We start from the raw sequence: 18,653 nt of genomic DNA, 5'->3' as shown, positions 1-18,653 counted from the left end.
TCAGGAAGACCATGTCTCAAAATGAAAAAATAAAAAAAGGGGGCTGGGGACATACCTATGTGGTAGAGTACCATGTGGTTAAAATACCAAAGCACCAATAAAGAAAAGGAAAAAGGGAAGAAGAAGAAAGAAGAAAGAAGGAAGAAGGAAGAAGAAGGAGGAGGAAAGAAATACAGTTAAGCAAACTGGCATGTATGTAATCAGACAACTTTCCAAAATACACAGAGATTAATTTTTCATTTTAGTTTACTACTTCACAGAAACATATCCAATAATATGAATTAAATTAAATGTAGAAATGGTTATAGCCCTTATGTCTGATTTTAGAGAGGAGAGTTAGAGTTGATAGGAAACACCACTGGCTAATGTTTCTTTTTGAATTGTGGGTCACTGTGGCATCAGTGTCATTCTAATGTTCTATTTTCCATTAGTATTTTTCTTACAAGCCACTAAGGTTAAAAATTTACATTTATAAACATCATCCTTATAGCACCTTTTTGCTCAACGAAAACAGAAAAGCAAAAGATGTAATTATTAAGCTACTTTACAGATGAAGGAGGTTTTCTTCTATTAGGTCATCAGAGCTCAATCCTCCTATTAGTTCCATTACATATTTAAAGTCATTTATCTAGAAAACAACCCAATAAAACTAGAATAAAATCAAGAGTACTTGACAAAGAAGCTATTAATTTTTATTATTTTCAGCTGCAATACAAAAAACCTTCCTACATAATTTTTGAGAAAATTTCTACCATCTTTTATATCCTTTTTGGTTCTGAGCCACAATGAGAAGGAAGGTAAATCAACCAAAGGGAAACAGATGAATGTAATTCCTAGGATGACACCTCTTTATTCTTTAAAAGAATGTAAGATTGGAGTTACTGTCTCATTAAGTATTAGAAGATAAACCCAATCAATATATAAGCAAAGGAATTAAACAGATACTTCTCAAGAGAAGTAATACAAATGGTCAACGAATAAATGAAAAAATGTTCAACATCTCTAGCAATTAGAAAAATGCAAATTAAAACTGCACTGAGATTTCATCTTACTCCAGTTAGAAAGGAAATTATCAAGAATACAAGTAACAATAAATGCTGTAAAGATGTGGAAGAAAGTGTACACTCACATACTGCTGATTGGGACTGCAAACTGGTACAACCACTCTGGAAAGCAGCGTGGTGATTCCTCAAAAAACTAGGAATAAAACCACCATTTGACCCAATTATTCTACTCCTCAGTATATATACAAAGGATTTAAAATCAGCATACTACATTGATGGAGCCCCATCAATATTTATAGCAAACAATTCATCATAGCTAAGTTATGATGCCAACCTAGTTGCCCATCAAGAGATGAATGGATAAAGAAACTGTGGTGTATATACATAATGGAATTTTAGTCAGCCATTAAAAAAAAAAAAAATTTGTGACATTTGCTGGTAAATTGATGGATCCAGAGACTATCATGCTAAGTGAAATAAGCCAATCCCCAAAAACCAAAGGGTGAATGTTTTCTCTGATATGTGGAAACTGACCCACAATGTGTGTGTGTGTGTGTGGGGGGGGGGGGGGTCAGAGGATTAGACAAAGGAGAATGAAGGGAAGGGCCCCTTAATTTCCTAGGTATAAGGAAGACAGTAGGAAGACTCTGATATCACTTTCATATGTATATATATATATGAATATATCACAGTGCACCCCACCATCCTGTACATTCACAAGTCTGGGGCCCTAAGGAGAACAAGATATATTCCATACATGTACAATTTTATCAAAGATTGACTCCAGTGTCATGTGTAACTAAAAGAATCCAATAAAAATTTAAAAATATATATTGGTAGAACTATACAGTACATCCATCTGGACTTTGCTTCACAGAAAAATTCTAATTATGGTTTACACCTCTTTATCATTACAGTACCATACAGATTTCCTATGTCAGTTTTGAAAAATAGCATATTTCTAAGCTATTAATTTAATCTACAATTTAAAATCATCTATAATACATAGTTCGTTTGTTTTTTTTCCCTTAAAAAAAAAAAAAAAAAAAACCCACCACCACACCTTTTGGCTTCTTGATCTTTTACACTGTATGTTTTGTTTTATTAAATTCTGGTGTTTTACATTTCTTTCCTTGTATTTTCTCTGTATTTATTTTGTTGATTCTTTTTCTATCTGCAGACATCTACACATTATTGGGATTTTTAAGATGAATACCACACTATTTTCCTTATGTACGCATTTAAGGTTAATAATGTTCACTCTAAATATAAAAGGCTACATTCCACATGGCCCACCACAAGAACCAAACAGTTGCTTTAATAACAATAATATGTAATTAAAACTTTAGTCAACACAGACAGAACAAAACACGAGCTTAAAAAAGACACAACCATTTAACACTGATAGAGGATTTAGGAGTGCTAACCAATACCTGCATGTAATTTTCATTTTTTCCAGTGCTAGGGCCTTCTGCCTGGTAGATAAGCACTCTACCTCAGTCATAACCCCAACACTTGCACAGTACTTTCAACTCCCTCAAAATTTTATTAAGAGCCAAATATTGACTAGAATCCTAGATGATAAAGTCAATTAACACATATTTTGTATGCTATGTGTAGCATATATGGTGAAAAACACAATAATCATGAGATCACATTTTACTGCCATTTGAAACTTACTTTTTTTAAAATAATTTTATTAGTTGTTGATGAAACTTTATTTGTATGTAGTGCTAAGAATCCAACCTAGTGGCTCGTACATGCTAGGCAAGTGCTCTGCCACCGAGCTACAATCCCAGCCCCCACAATTTACTATGAAAGACAACTGCTTATACAAAGATTAGCATCACAGGGCCTTTAGCAGACACTGAGCTCACCACAATAGCAAAAGGAAATGACTATGAAATTATTACCCTAGTAGAAGAGGCACTAGAGTTAATTTTACACAATTATGATTTAATGTTGCACCTTTAGATTGTTTATATTTCTTATGACTAGAAATGGTACCATGGATAGTCTGTGTTTATTATGGTTTGGATGTGAGGTGTCCCCCAAAAGTTCATATGTGAGACAATGCAAGAAAGCTTAGAGGTGCTCGCTATGCCAGGTGGCTGGCGCATGCCTGAGGCAGGACAGCAAGGCTGAGGCCAACTTCGGCAATTTAGAAAGACCCTGTTTCAAAATAAAAAATTAAAAGGACTGGGGATGTGGCACAGTGATAAACCGCCTCCTCTGGGTTCAATCCCCAGTACCAAAAAAAAAAAAAAAAAAAAAAAAAAAGGTTTAGAAGGTGTAATGATTGGGTTTGAGCCTTAACCCAAGCAGTGAATTAATTCCCTGATAAGGATTAACTGAGTGGTAACTGAAGGCAGGTAGGGTGTGGCTAGAAGAGGTGGGTCAGTAGGGGCATGACTTTGGAGTATAGTAGGGGCATGACTTTGGAGTATATTTTGTATCTGGTGAGTGGAGTGTTGAGACAGCCACCCTCCCCACCCTGCTTCCTGATGTGATTCCTGAGCCACTTTCTTCTACCATGACATTCAGTCTCACCTACAGCCAGCTGTCTTTGGACTAAGACCTCTGAAACTGTGAGTCTCAAAATAATTGTTCTTGTCAGGCCTTTTGTCACACCAGTGAAGAAATCTGATTAAAACAGTGTTTGTGTATTTTCTGATAATATTTAACTTTTTAATAATATGTTTGTGTCTATTTCATGGTAGCAAATGATGGACTATTATCTACCTATATTTTATGCATTCATGATTTGCATTTTTCTTAATTTTTTGGTAATTCTAAGTCATGTGGTTCAATTCTATTTCCCAAATTGTCTCAAATCTCCCAAAACGAACAAAAATTTGCGTATAATTTTAAATGTAATGGTTGTTCAAGGGTCAAGTGCATATTATGTAAACACAGTACTCGTCTATAAATATAACAGTGTTGTAGGTTGCAGTTTATTTTCCTTCAACCCACTAAGGTGTCATCTTAATAACTTTCACTTTTGAGAAGTCAGCTACTCTCTACAATAATATATATTATACCTTCAATCTTTGAAAGTAACTTTTAGTATGTCCTTTTACTTTCAAAATTTTATTTTTGCTGCTGATTTTGCAGGTTTATATGTAGATTTCTTCTTACCATATTTCATTAAATCTAAAATGCTTTCATACTGAAATTTTTATTTCGATGGGTTGTAAAATGCCATCAATCAAAAATGCATTCAGATTTCAGACACGTTAAAATATGAAAAACTGTACAACTTAGAATCGATGGAATAGGCATTCATTTTGCATGGGAACTGTCAGACTTCCTGAATCAGATGTTTTTGGGGGAGGGTACTGAACCCAAGGATGCTTTACCACTGAGCGATATCCTAGGTTAAATAACATTTTTTTTTTTTTTTATTTTTTTCCCCTTGTACAGGGTATTGAACCCAGCGGCATGTTACCACTTATCTATATCCCTAGTCCTTTTTTGAGACAGGGTCTCACTAAGTTGCTGTGGCTGGTCTCAAACTTATGATCCTCCTGCCTCAGTCTCCTGAGATGCTGGGATTCCATGTGTCCACCACAGAACGTGATGGAGATGCTTATTAATCTCAAAAAAATCACAGCCATTACATTTTCTTCTAACATGCTAAACTTTCTTTAGCTTTGTCCATTAAGCTGTTAAACTAATTTACTAATTTTTTTTTAGTTTATAGAAATTGCCACCCCCATACACACACATCTAAATGACAGCTCATACTTTCCTGTTCCCTGGTGATAGCATACTCATTTTAGTCTAGATCTGACAATTCCAATATCTCAAAAGTCTCAGGTTGGTGTGTTTTAATTAGAAAAAAATTTTTGAGGAAGTAGTTTAAGAACTTATTTTTCTCTCTCCAGAAAAATTTATGTTGGCCTTCTGCTGTCAAGTGCCTGAGAACATAAACAGCTGAAACCATCATCACCCAAGTTCAAGGCTTCAGGTTTTCTAGGTCACCCAAATGACACACAGTCAAATGGTATCAAATCTTCAATGGGCCCAAATTACTAAGTTTCCCTGAGTGTCCTATATCTTTTTCTCAATTAAAACCCCACTTTTACATATCTTACACTTCTCTGTTGTCAAACTTATTTCTATCCTAACTCAGGACAATATTTTCCTTTTACCACATCCTTCGAGAACTTCCCAATAGAGAAAACATCCAAATTAATTTGTTTACAATTCAGCAGGCTGTGCTTCCTATTAAATATTTCCAACCACTTCACTTCTATTTTCATGTACTATAGCCACAAATCTTGTTAATGTTCCACATATAGAATTCACTTCATTCTGTTTTCTGATCCTGACATGTCCAAGTATTAATATCCTCCTCTCTCCCAGTCCAACAAAATATGACCCCATCAATAAATATTTTTCCTTTTTCTAAGGTACAACAGAGATAGTAAGCCAGAAATGATTTTTTTGTATACTCCCATAAAACTGTAAGCTCCATAGGGGTAGAAACTGGAAACATTATTATGTGTATCTTCTCATCACCCAACCTCTTCTCGAGGTGTTAAACAGAGCTGATATTTTTAAAATTCTTGAAATTATTAACTACTGAGCCCAATGTGGTGGTGCATGCCTTAATCCCAGCAAATTGAAAGGTTCAGACAGGAGATCACAAATTCAAGCCTTAGCAACTTGGTGAAACCCTGTCTCAAAAAGTAAAAAGTATGGATGTAGTTCAGTGATAGAACACCCCTGGGCTCAATCCCCAATATCATGGGTGTGCGTATGGGGGGGGGGGGGAATTTATGAACTATTAAGATATCAAGGAGACTACGAACAACAAAAATTTAAGAAAAATCACTTCAAACAAGGTAACTAAGGGAGAAAACTGCTCCAAGTTCATATATCTATCAATGGCAGAGGAGAGATTCCATGCTCTCAACTACTACACTACCATGTGATAGTACATTTGCCTCTTTCCATAAACTGCACTTCCCAGTACGCAAATTATTTAAACAGAATAAACATCACTGTATTAAAAAAGAACAAACATCATAAATGGTTTCTGAAAAACCAAATTCACTTTCACATCCCAGAAGTTATTTATGAAACAATATATTCCTAGGATAATTAAGAAAATCTCCATGTTATTGTGATGGCAAAACCGGACCTGGTTGTGAAATGAAATTATAAAAATGTTATGGTAAGAAACCAACAACTGTGGAAGGGGTCAGTTCCCATCCCCTCTCTCAGCCTTTCTCCAGGAAACCTAATTAACCATGGGTTAATTACCTTTTGAATTGTAAATAACTGCCCTAGGAGTCTGGCTACTCCCTCTTGAAAAGTAAGACACCTGTGAAAAGAGCCATTTCTTCCCATCTGTTTCTATAAGCATGCTTTATGTTAAGAGAACTTGCAAAAGGCCTTCAGCAGAGCAGATTAGGAATATTTTTAAGAGGAAAAGAGCCCCAATGATAGAATGGGATGGATGACACCAAATAACATATAAATGTTATAAGAACTGTGGATCAGGGCTCAGAATTTGGAGTTTTGTTTTCCTCTGGGCCCACCAGCGTGAAAGTTCTGTTCCTCTCCAAGTGCTGCTTGCGGCTTCTCAACCAGAATGTTTCCCACAACATTATCATAACCACTTACAAGTGCTATTTATTAAATGGGTAGTAGTAATGCTCAGTAATGAAAAGTGGAAAGCCATTTTCAACACAGTTCAGGAAAGACTGAAACCATTCTTTAGAATTCTTTGATCCTATCTAGCCATTAAAAGTACTATGTTTTAACCAACTGTTATTTCACCTTGCCATAAATATACCAACTTAACTCATTAATACTCAACTTATACACTATCAACTAAAATTACTTATATTTAAAAATTTACCAAAGTAGACTTATAAAAAAATCTGAGGTATAGAAGAAACAATTTTAAAATTTGTTTCGAATTATAAACCATTTCCATTTTTGGTGTATTGTTTCTAAACCCCATCAAATAAAATTTGATTTATAGTGTCACAATTTCAATAAAATTCTATTGCAGAAATGAAAAAGGTTATTTCAATTAAAATTTTAGACACTGTATTTGAGGAATAATGTTATATGTAGGAATACAAGATAATTAAACAGTTTTTGCACAAAGAACCTCAATAAAGTGGTAAAATCAAATATACAATAAGGTACAATAGAGGTAGTGATTAAATGCTTTGAGAAATAAGAAAAGCTCTTAGAAATAATGCTTAGGCTGGGTTTTAAAAGACAATTACAAAGCTGGGCATGGTAGCGCACACCTGTAATCCCAGCACCTCGGGAGGCTGAGACAGGAGGATCGCCAGCCTCAACAACAGTGAGGCCCTAAGCAACTCAGTGAGACCCTGTCTTTAAATAAAATACAAAACAGGGCTGGGGATGTGGCTCAGTGGTCAAGGGCTCCTGAGTTCAATCCCTGGTACCAAAAAAAAAAAAAAAAGACAATTAAAAAAAGGATAATAAAGAAGGCAAATCAGGTCTGGGCCAATCAATAACAGTACAATTTCAAACATGCTCCCTACAGCTGTACAGGTAAGAGCCTACACACAGTTACACACAGCCCTCTGATGTCCAAAAAAAAAAGTATATTAAATGTTGAGGCAGCACAAAATTTAACTTTGTGACCACCTTAGAAGTTTGGTACTACCACTAAAGTATGAGAAAAGAAATAATACAGAAATAAAAAGAAGATGCCAGAAAGGTAGACAGAACCTGGGTTTTTAAGAGCCTTGCATTAAAAAAAAAAAAAAAAAAAAAAAAGGAGAAGGAGGACAACTCACTTTACCCAACTATCTGTTAAGAAGACTCAGAAATAGCAGGAACAGGGAGACCAAGAGATCAAAACTTTGTAACTGAAGTTTCAATGAGGAATTTATTCTGAAACAGTAAGGAGATAACCAGCTTTCAGAGGCTCTAAGACCAAAAGTTCTCATCTTGATGTCACATACACAATACCAATATGAGCTGTGATGCCTGTACCCTACGGCAATAACACCAGTGCCCCCACTAAAAGACAGTTTGACATTGTGATTTGGGCACTGGGATGCAGCCTTCACATCTGATTCTCAATTTTGTGGGAAAGGGTGGGGGGATGATGGGGAGGAACTCACTATATCACCCAGGTTGGCCTCAAACTCCTGGCTCAAGAAATCCTCCTGCCCAATCTCTACAGAGTTTACAGATGCAAGCCACCACCAAGTACAGTAAATTCTATCATTAACGTCACTTAACCTTTTAAAATTATTTTATACCTAACTCTGATAAAACAGCAACAGAAAAGGTTTAAAATACAACAGATAAAACAACAGAAGCAATATCCCAGAAAAAAACAGGACAATAGGTTTAACAGGTATATTTTTTGCTGCAGTTCTGATTCTCTGCTTTGCTTTGTTTTTGCTTCATCTGGGTAAGCATGAGAAGAAAAACACTTAAGGGGAAATTTTTAATTTAACTGACAAAACAGAAGGGCAATTACTATTCAAAGTTTAAAAAAAAAAAAAAGCATAAATCTAAAAAAGAAAGAAAATGGCAAAGGTCTGAAAGCTGCTATTAACAGATAGAAAAGACCATTAAGTTAAAATTGTACTTTTTCCACCAGCTCCTCCCCTTCACCTAGAATTTATTTTTCAAAAGAATAAATCACATTTGTTCTTAGGGTCTGGATAAATTTGTCTGAAGTGCAGACTGATGATACTTGAATAAATCCAGTATTGCCAAATAGGAAGCAAAATTTGAAAAGATACTATGCAATACAATGGCCATATTGTTTATCTTTTTCCTATGTTTCCTGGTATCCTGAAGAGTTACAGGATTATCCAACAAGAAATTTTCATTTCTATTTTCAAGCAATGGTGTTAGCAGGGGACAGAGAGATGTGAGTGGTGGGAACATGAGGTTAAGGGAATAATATTATAAAATGGGCCCACCATGCTGACCCTCCACGTTTCTCTTCCAATAAGCAATTTACTTGCAGCCCTGCTTGCTTAAGTTGACAGGACATGTCACATTCCTCAGCAAACTACCTCTTATTTGCAGCAGAAATAGGTCCAAAATAATGTTACTAAGAGGAACACGAGTTACCTTGAAGGGAGAGACTTTTGTGACCCTTACAAAGACCAGAACCCAGAATTCAGGAAGATAAGGATAATTCTCCCTAACCATAAAATCTGTAAAAACAGGTTCCAATTAGAACCAGTTAGTATGGGCCAAATTGTCCCAAAATGGTCATGACAATGAGTCTGATGTCCTCTGCTGTCAGTGAAAAGTCAAGACATGAACCTGGGTAGGACTCTCTGGACTTTCCTGGGGCCTTAAAAAAAAAAAAAAAACTGGAGGGGAGAAAGGCACACTCCTCTCTGAGAAGACACATTTTCTCCCTTCAGAGTATTCCCTTTTTACCTTTCCATCCCTTCTAATAAATTCATGCCTATTACTCTAAGCAACATGTTTGAAATCTTTGACTTGATTACAAGAATCAGTGTTTGAAGGGGGACTCTGCATTGTGTTAGTTTCCTGGAAGTCCCCAACCCTGTAACAATTTCACCAAAGTTAAGCCTACTCACAAGTCCATGTTTCTTTTCATTTTCTGAGGGGACTAAGAGAGGAAGGTATAAAGAGGGGTGGACCTGGACACTTTTTTGTTCTGTTTTGTTTAGGTTGATTCTCTTGGGTTTCCTACACAGATAATTATATTATTTACACACAATTTTTCTTCCTTTCTCATTTCATGTAACTTAATTGTCCATGTTTTATATATCAGAATTTCCAATACACACAAAATGCTGTGGCATCAGCCATTATCCTTGTTTGGTTTTGTTGTTGCTGCTGCTGCTGTTGTCGTCTTTTAAGATCGGGTCTTACCATACTGCCCAGGTTGGCCTTGAACTCCTGGGCTTAAATGATCTATAATGCTTCTAATGTTTCAAAGCTAATATAACTTCAGTGTAGATTATCAAGTTTCAATTATCAAGTTGAAACTAATTTTTCAGTTTGTTAACAATTTTGTTTTTACTAAATCATGTATTGCAAATGTACAATTTTATTAATTGTGTAACTGGCATTTATTATTATTACTTTTGATTTCTCTTCATTAATCTGGTTAATGTAATAAATGCCAAAGATAAACCTCCCCACCAACAATGATCTAATCTTTTTTTCCTAGGAGAAATTCTACCAGACCATTAATTCATTTAAAGCAGGTGTTATTTTATTTATAAATTCAATATGCTCATAATATTGTTTTCTCATGCTGTCTTTGTCAAATTTTGGAACCAGGGTTATACCAAATGACTAACAATAAATAAGTGATAATTCTATCTTTTTTATGTCTTAAGGTAATTTTCAATGGGAACTGGCAATTACTTTAAGGTTAATTAAAACTTTCTTATAAAATCACCTAATGTTTGGTGTGGAGGAATAGAGGGATCTTTTACTACATTCACTATATTTTCTGTGGTTATTAGTTTACTCTACTTTTCTAATTCTTGGGAGACAATCTTGGTTGTTTCCAAGCTTTCAAATGTATTTGTAAAACTAGAACACCATATTCATTTATAATTCTGAAACATCTTTCCTATTTTTAATTATGCCTTATTTCCAATGATACTTGTACCCTCCCCCACCAAACACACAGATATAACCTCCTCTGCTACCAGACAACATAATGGTAAACTGATGAACCTACACTGAAATAATATTATCACTTAAAATCCACAGTTTACATTAGGGTTCATATTTGGTGTTCCATGTTCTATGAGTTTGAGAAAAGTGTAAGGACATACATTCACTATTACAGAAATAGTTTAACTGCCCTAAAAAACATCTTCACTCCAACTGCTCATCTCTCTCTCTCTCCCTTAACTTCTAGAAACCACTGTTCCTTCTCCCGTCTCCAGTTTTGGTATTTAAAAAATGTCATATAGTTGGAATCATACAGTACACAGTCATTTCAGACTGACTTCACTTAGTTTAACATGCATTTCTGATCTATCCATTTATTTTTAATTGCTTGATAGCTCATTTCTTTTTAGCACTGATTAACATTCCATTTCTAAATGTATACCATAGTTTACTCATCCATTCACCTATTGAAGGACATCGTGGTTGTTTCCATATTTTGGCAATTAATTCAACTTCTTTAAATGTCCATGTACAGGTTTGTGTGTGGACTGAACTTTTCAACTCATTTGGGAAAACACCAAGGAGCACAACTACTGGATGGTATGGTACCAGCACATTTTGTTTTATGATAAACTGCCACAGTCTTCCAAAGTGATTGTGATATTCTGCATTCCCACCAGCAAGGAATTAAAGTTCCTGTTGTTCCACATTCTCACCTGCATATGGTATTGGCAGTGTTTTGGGTTTCTGCCATTATAATAGGTGGGTAGTGGTATCTCATTGTTTTAATTTGCATTTGCATAATGACAAAAGTGAAGTACCTTCTGTTTACTTGCCATCTGCATTTTTTTCCTTAGATGAGGTATCTGTTAAGATCTTTTTGTTTAAACAGATTGTCTGTCTTGTTACTGGTCAGTTTCAAGAGTTCTTTGTATATTTTGTGTAACAGTCCTTTAAGGGATGTGTGGATATGTCTTGTGAATATTTTCTCCTAGTCTGTGTTTTTTCTTGTTATCCTCTTAATGCATCCCCTTTTAAAATCCATTTCAAAGATCTCTCTGTTTAATGTGTCTTTTTTTTATTCTCTACTTCATTAATGTTTGCTTTTATCTTAAATACCTAAATCTACTTCTTTGAGCTTATTTTTTAACCTCTTGTTTCAAAGGATTGGTTCTACTTTTTCTTCATTCTCTTATAACTTAAGACTATATATTTCACTGCATCTCTTCAAGCACTTCTCTCATTTGTGCTTTCATTATTTAGTTTTAATTATTTTGGCATTGACTAGTTAATATAACAAAAGGAACAAATTAATATACAAAGAAAATAAACTGCTCCCACAAACCAAGAATAAGGTTAACAGAGTATCTTGGATATTGCTGAAATAATTCAAGATGGTTAAAGAGAATGTATGAAGGAAAGTGAATGAATTAAAAAATAAATATGAGGAACTTTAACACTACAAAATACAAAGATGACAGGTACAGATGTAGTATTTTGAAAAAAAGAAGTTGCAAGTGACTAACAATTTCAAAAAGTATCAAGAATGGAGGAAAAACACACTGAAGAAAATAAGAATTTTTCAAAACTAAAAACATGAGTCCTCAGATTAAAAAGGGCCCAAATGGTTATATCTTCAAAACTCACAACTAAAAACACTATAATCTATTTCAGAACATTAGGAATTTGTCTTATAGCACTCTAAGTTTACAACATATAAAATTGGACTTAATTTGAGATATATTCTAAAAGATGGAAAAAGGTAAATTTGGGGAAAAAAAACAATGGGATGCAAGAAATAAACTGGCTGGTGGTGGGGGGACAGGGCTTGATACATAGATAATAAAAACCCTTAACATAAATGAAAATTAAATTATCATCAATTTACCATACTGAAAGGTGAAGAAGGAAGGACAGAGGAGAAAAACATACTAGTTTTTTTTGTCTTATGCAGGGGATGAATATGAATACTATAAATAGTTATAAACTTATAGTTTTAAGTAGAAAACCTGATAAAGTACAACTTAAAATGGTAGTAAAATAGATAACTTTAGCATAAAACATTGATGTATTATTAATCTCAGCTATGAAAACGTACACTTATAGATTGTTTGTTTTTTTGTTTCTTTACTGGGGGGGGGGGGGGGGGGCATGGTACTAGGGAGTGAATCCAGGGCAATAAGCAAACACACTACCACTGAGCTATATCCCCAGCCCTAGTTCTTCTCCCCGCCCCCTTTTTAATCACCTACATGTTGTTTACAAGAGATATACCTAAGGCCAAATAACCCAGGAAGACTGCACTTTTTTTTTTTTAAGTATCAAAAGCTTTTAAAAACTGTGGCAATGCTACTGTGAAACAATACAAAATACAATATGAAAATTAGTGGATGAGAAAAAGATATTGCATAGCTGGAATCAAAACCAGGGCCTTACATATGCAAGTGTTTTGTCACTGAACTATATGCTTCTAGCATTTCAAGACATTACTTAAATATTCAAATATACATTGAGGTACAGTTTTCTTCAGAAACACAAAAACTGAAATCACAAGGTAAAAGAAAAAATAGTGCACAACTTACAGAAGTTTCCCAAAAGCCTCTTACCTTTTAATTCATACTTACCAGGTTTAAGCACAATATTTAATTGAAAAATGCTTTCAGCACTGTTATAGGATAAAATTCAGAATGTGTTTAGATTAAATATATTAATATAAGGCAAATTCTGAGCTAACTAGCCCCCTAAAGGAGTTTCAAATATAACAAAGAAAACTCCTTTTTGGTTCATAAGCATGATGATTGGGTGTTCAAGTTGTCGTGTAAGGTGTGCCTTCCTTTAAACCTTGTGGGAATGCTGGCACTGTACACAACGTGGACCCCCTCCCCCCAAAAAAACCCTCCTTTGCCTAACAGAGATGTCATAAATAAACCTGAAAGGAAATGACACCCAAATTAAGAAACATTACTAACTTCAGATTCTGCAGCAGTATTCACCCTATGCATTGATCTGGTCTGTGGAGGCAAAACTCAGTACTTCTATTGCATCCTACCTCACACTAGTGAGAAAGGCAGCTGAGGCTTATTTCAACCAGCTTTAGTCTTAGGTCACTCCAACTGGTGGCGCAGGGGGCAACACAAAAACAGGAAGGGGTTAACAACTCCCAGCCCTTGCTCTTGCTCTCAAAAGAAATGAAAACAAAGACAGTGGCCCCATACATTCTCCTCACATTTTGATCACATTTGAAAAATGATTCCTTCACTTTTCATTAAGAATCTTGTGTGTGTGCATGTTCTTGTTGTGCTGATGGGTTCATGGACACACATACATATTTGTTCCTTTTTTTCTCATTCTTCGCATTTATTAAATGTAGTTATTTTTCCTTACTTTGTCTTTTGAGAGTTATTTGGTTTGGATTTGTGTATTTTACATTTTGCTTTGTATTGCTTTCATTTATTTCTCTGGTTTCCCTTTCTCTCTTTTCTTCTGCTAACATCTAAACTTTATTGTTCTCTCTCCCCCTTTATTTCTGTTTTCTCCTCCTTCATCACCTGCATCTCTTCTTCATTCTCTGTTCACGTTTTGAAATTGCAAATTCTTCTCTATCTTCTTATCACATTTTCTTATCTCTCTCTCTCTTTTTTTTTTTTTTTTTTTTTTTTTTTTTTTTTTTTTTTTTTTTTTTTTTTTTTTTTTTTTTTTTGCGGTACTGGGGATTGAACCCAGGGCCTTGTGCTTGCAAGGCAAGCACTCTACCAACTGAGCTATATCCCCAGCCCACATTTTCTTATCTCTCAACTACATTTCTAACACCTTTTAGAACTAATTGGTTTATGTAATCCCACCCCATCATTAATGTTGTCGCAGTTATTACTGTGGTGGATGACATAATTGACCTCTGTTTGCTTCAATTTAAGATCTAGTTTATGGTTACTGATCTTATTGTTTCTGCTGTTAGTAATTGCTGACCCTACCATTTCTGTTTTTTGTGGCTTAAAATCATTGTAGATGTCATAGTAGGAATCAGGTTATTTATTTAATGCTGTATATTGTCTGCATTAGTTGTTGCTATTGTTTGTTTTCCCCTTTCCATGAGGTGCTGGGAACTTACAGGGACAATACAAGTTCACAGGGTAGAGACAGTGCTGCTGAACTAAACCAAAATACAGTAGCACATTGCTCCACACACATATTAATGACACTCAAGCTTCAGCTATACTTTAACGTGAAGAATAGAGAAGACAAAATTCCAAGCTAATGACCAAGCCCCAAGGAGAAATGACTACAGCAAAAAGAGAAAATTAGCACAAAGGCTCTGAATACCACAACTACAAGGGAGATCTAAATTTAGATCACTCTAGGACACTTTGACAAATAAACACTGTGCCCTAAAAATGCCCATACATAAGGGTGGAAGAAAAATCCCTCCCAAAATATTCATAAAACTCAATACAGGAAAATACAAGAAATGTGAAAAAACAAGATTACACAACACCTCTTAAAGCCCATAATCCACCAGTAACTAACCCAAAAAAATTGAAGTAGATGAAATATCACATGAAAAATTCAAAAGAATCATTATACAATGACCAATGAATTCCAAGAGAACACAGAACAACAACTGAATGAATAAAAGAGACAGTACAGGATAAAAATGAAAAATCCAATAAGGAAATGGATACCGAAAAAGAACCAAACAGAAATCTTGGAAATGAAAGACACAATAAATCAAATAAAATGTTCAGCTGAAATTCTCCTTAATAGAGTACACCATGTTGAAGACAATCTCACAGCTGGAAGACAAAGTGGCCAGCCTTGAATATTCAGACAACATGAAAGAAAATAAGTAGCCATGATCAGAATATATAAGAATTCTGGGACAACACTAAGAGACCAAATTTAAGAATCACTGGAACTGAGAATGGGTGGGAGAGGTAGGCTACTGGAATGGATAACCCCTTCAGGGAAATAACAACAGAAAAAGTTTCAAACCATCAGAATGAGATGGGACAGCCAGATACAGGAGGAATTCAGAACCCTAAATAGATAAGATCAAAAAAGAACCTCTCCACAATACATTATAACTTAAATGCCTAACATACAGAACAAGGATAGAATTTTAGAAGTCTTAGAGAAACACATTACAAAAAATTTAGAGGCAAGCCAATCAGAAATCACTTCTGATTTCTTAGCACAAACTCTAAAAGCCAACAGGGCTTGGCATGTTGTGTTCCAAGTCCTGAAAGAAAACAACTGTCAGTCAAGACTGCTTATCCAGCAAAGGTATCCTTCGAAATCAAAGATGAAAGAAAACCCTTCCAAGATAAGCAGAAACTAAAGGAACTGATGACTACTAAAGCAGCTCTACAGAACTTAAAAAATCCCTCACACAGAAGAAATTTTTTAAAAAGGGTTAACCCAAATTCATAAATGAACAAATCTCTTTGAAGAGTAGCTAAGCAAATAAGAAACAGGATCAAATTAAAATGCTAAATAAATCAAGATAGCATGAACTAATAAACAACTCTCAACACTGAATGTAAATGGTCTCAACTCTTCAATTAAAAGACGCAGGTTAGCAGAACAGATTAAAAAACAAGACCCAACTATAGGCTGTTTGCAGGAGACGCTACAGGCAAAGACAGCCACCGGCTGAAAGTGAAAAGAAAGAAATTGATATACCATGCAAATGGAGCCCAAAAACAAGCAGAAGTAGTTACTGTCATATCCAACAAAGCAGATGTCAAACTAAAATTAAGCAGAAAGAGACAGAGATGGTCACTTTATATTAGTAAAGGGAAAAACCCAACAAGAAGGTATAACAATAATATTTATGCCCTGAATATGGATGCAACTAATTACATAAAAGAGACACTACTTAAATTGAAGCCTCATATAGATAGCAGTATGATAACAGTGGCTGATTTCAACACACCCTCTCACCATTCCATAAGTCATCTAAATATAAACTCAGTAAAGATACTTTGGACATGAAAACTATTATAAATCAAATGGAATTAACAGACATCTATAGAATATTTCATCTAACAACAGCTAAATTCACTTTCTCCTCAGTAGCTCACAGAACTTTCTCCAAAATAGACCACGTTTTTAGGCCACAAGCAACTCTTAGCAAATACAAAAGAACTGAAATAATTCCTTGTATCTTATCAGATCATAATGGAATGAAATTAGAAATCAACAGAACAAAATCTTACATAAACTACATAAACACATGGAGATTAAACAATACTCTTTTGAACAATGAATGGGTGATAGAAAAAATGAAGGAAGAAATAAAAATTCTCAGAGTAAAATGAGAATAATAATTCAACATATGAGAACTCTGGACAGTATGAAGGCAGTTTTAAGAGGAGAGTTTATACCTATGAGTGCCTACATAAGAAAAGCATAAAGATTCCCAAATAAACAACCCAAAGATGCATCTCAAGAAAACTTGCAAAAGAAGAACAAACCAATTCCAAAACCAGTAGGAGGAAAGGAAATAATTAAGATCAGACAGAAATCAATGAAATTGAGAACAGGGAGGAAAAAAAAAAATACAAATGAAAATCAAAACGGGAGTGAAATTTCATCTCACCTCCAGTCAGACTGGCAATCATCAAGAATACAAGCAATAATAAATGCTAGACAGGAATATGAAGAAAAAGGAATCCCTTTATATTGTTGGTGGGACTGTAAATTAGTACAACCATTATGGAAATCAGAATGCAGGTTCCCCAAAACACTAGGCATGGAACCACCATGTGATCCAGCTATAACAACAACTCAGTATTTATCCTAAAGAATTACCATCATCACATTACAGCGATACATGCATATCCATGTTTCCAGCAGCACAATTCACAATAGTCAAACTATGGAACCAGCCCAGGTGTTCATCAACAAATAGATAAAGAAAATGTGGTATATATACACAACGGAGTTTATTCAACCATATGAAATTATGTCATCTGCAGAAAAGTGATGAAACTAGAGATCATTATGTTAAGCAAAAAATGTCAAACTCAGGAGGTCAAGGGTTAGATATCCTTTCTCCCATATGTAGAAGCTGGAGAAGAAAAAGAAATGGGGGTTGGTCTTATGAAAACCAAAGGGAGATGAATTAGGAAATGGACCAAGAGGTGGGAGATGGGGAAAAAGGGAAGAAGTACTAGAGAATGATATTGGTCAAATTTTATTGTTACATGCACGAACAATTACATAATAACAAATTTCATCATTATGAACAACTATAATGCTCCAATTAAAAAAGCAGAGGTAGGGGGAGATTGGACAGGACACCACTGACTTCAGAAAAGATGGAAAACAGCTGGGGAGCGGGGGTTGCATTTCAGTTGTAGAACACTTGCCTAGCATGGGTGAGGCCTTAGGTTCAATCCCCAGTACATTTGGGGGGGGGGGGGGGGGGGGGGGGGGGATGGCCAAATTCTACAAATGTTTAAAAAAAAAAAATCACGCTAGTCCTTCATGAATCCTGGGAAAGTTACTTATGATATATGCTTTGGAGTCCAAAAAAACTTTCTGAAAATGGAAAAAAAATTGGGGAAAAAAAAGGAACACTTATACTGCTGCTAACTCCCTATGTTGCAAAGTGAAATCATTTAAATCCTAAACCTTAGTCTTCATATCAATTAAGTAGGGATACTAGTTTCTAGTTTCATAGAACTATCTGTACTCAATAATTAATAGTTATTAATGTTACCCCTGAATCTTAGGGCACAAGGTGTATGAAATAGATCAACAATTCTTCGAGTTATTTAACATCTGTTTTACAAAGCTGTGAATTTTAAAACCAAATGGGCAATATTTTCCATTTATTTCCCCCCATACTGAATTCTCAGTTCCCAAAAAGGAGTTATAATTGTTTATTAAAACTAAGATTGCTAAATATAAGGTTGAGAGAATAAATACAGGTTCTTACCCTACCACCTTATTAAGTGTCCCAAATTTTCAATCTAAGAAACAGAAAAAGATCAATGATGGCATTGTCAGTCT

At 34.9% G+C, this 18,653-nt stretch overlaps 1 protein-coding gene across 1 annotated transcript in view; it reads right to left on the bottom strand.

The window, feature by feature from the left end:
- The window catches only part of ARIH1 (ariadne RBR E3 ubiquitin protein ligase 1), a 115,805-nt gene that overhangs the window by 50,152 nt on the left and 47,000 nt on the right, over positions 1-18,653 (bottom strand). The gene's annotated exons all lie outside the window — the stretch shown is intronic.

Source organism: Sciurus vulgaris (assembly GCF_902686455.1).
Source record: "Sciurus vulgaris genome assembly, chromosome: 2".
NCBI lineage: Eukaryota > Metazoa > Chordata > Mammalia > Rodentia > Sciuridae > Sciurus > Sciurus vulgaris.
This window is presented reverse-complemented; position numbering and strand designations above follow the sequence as displayed.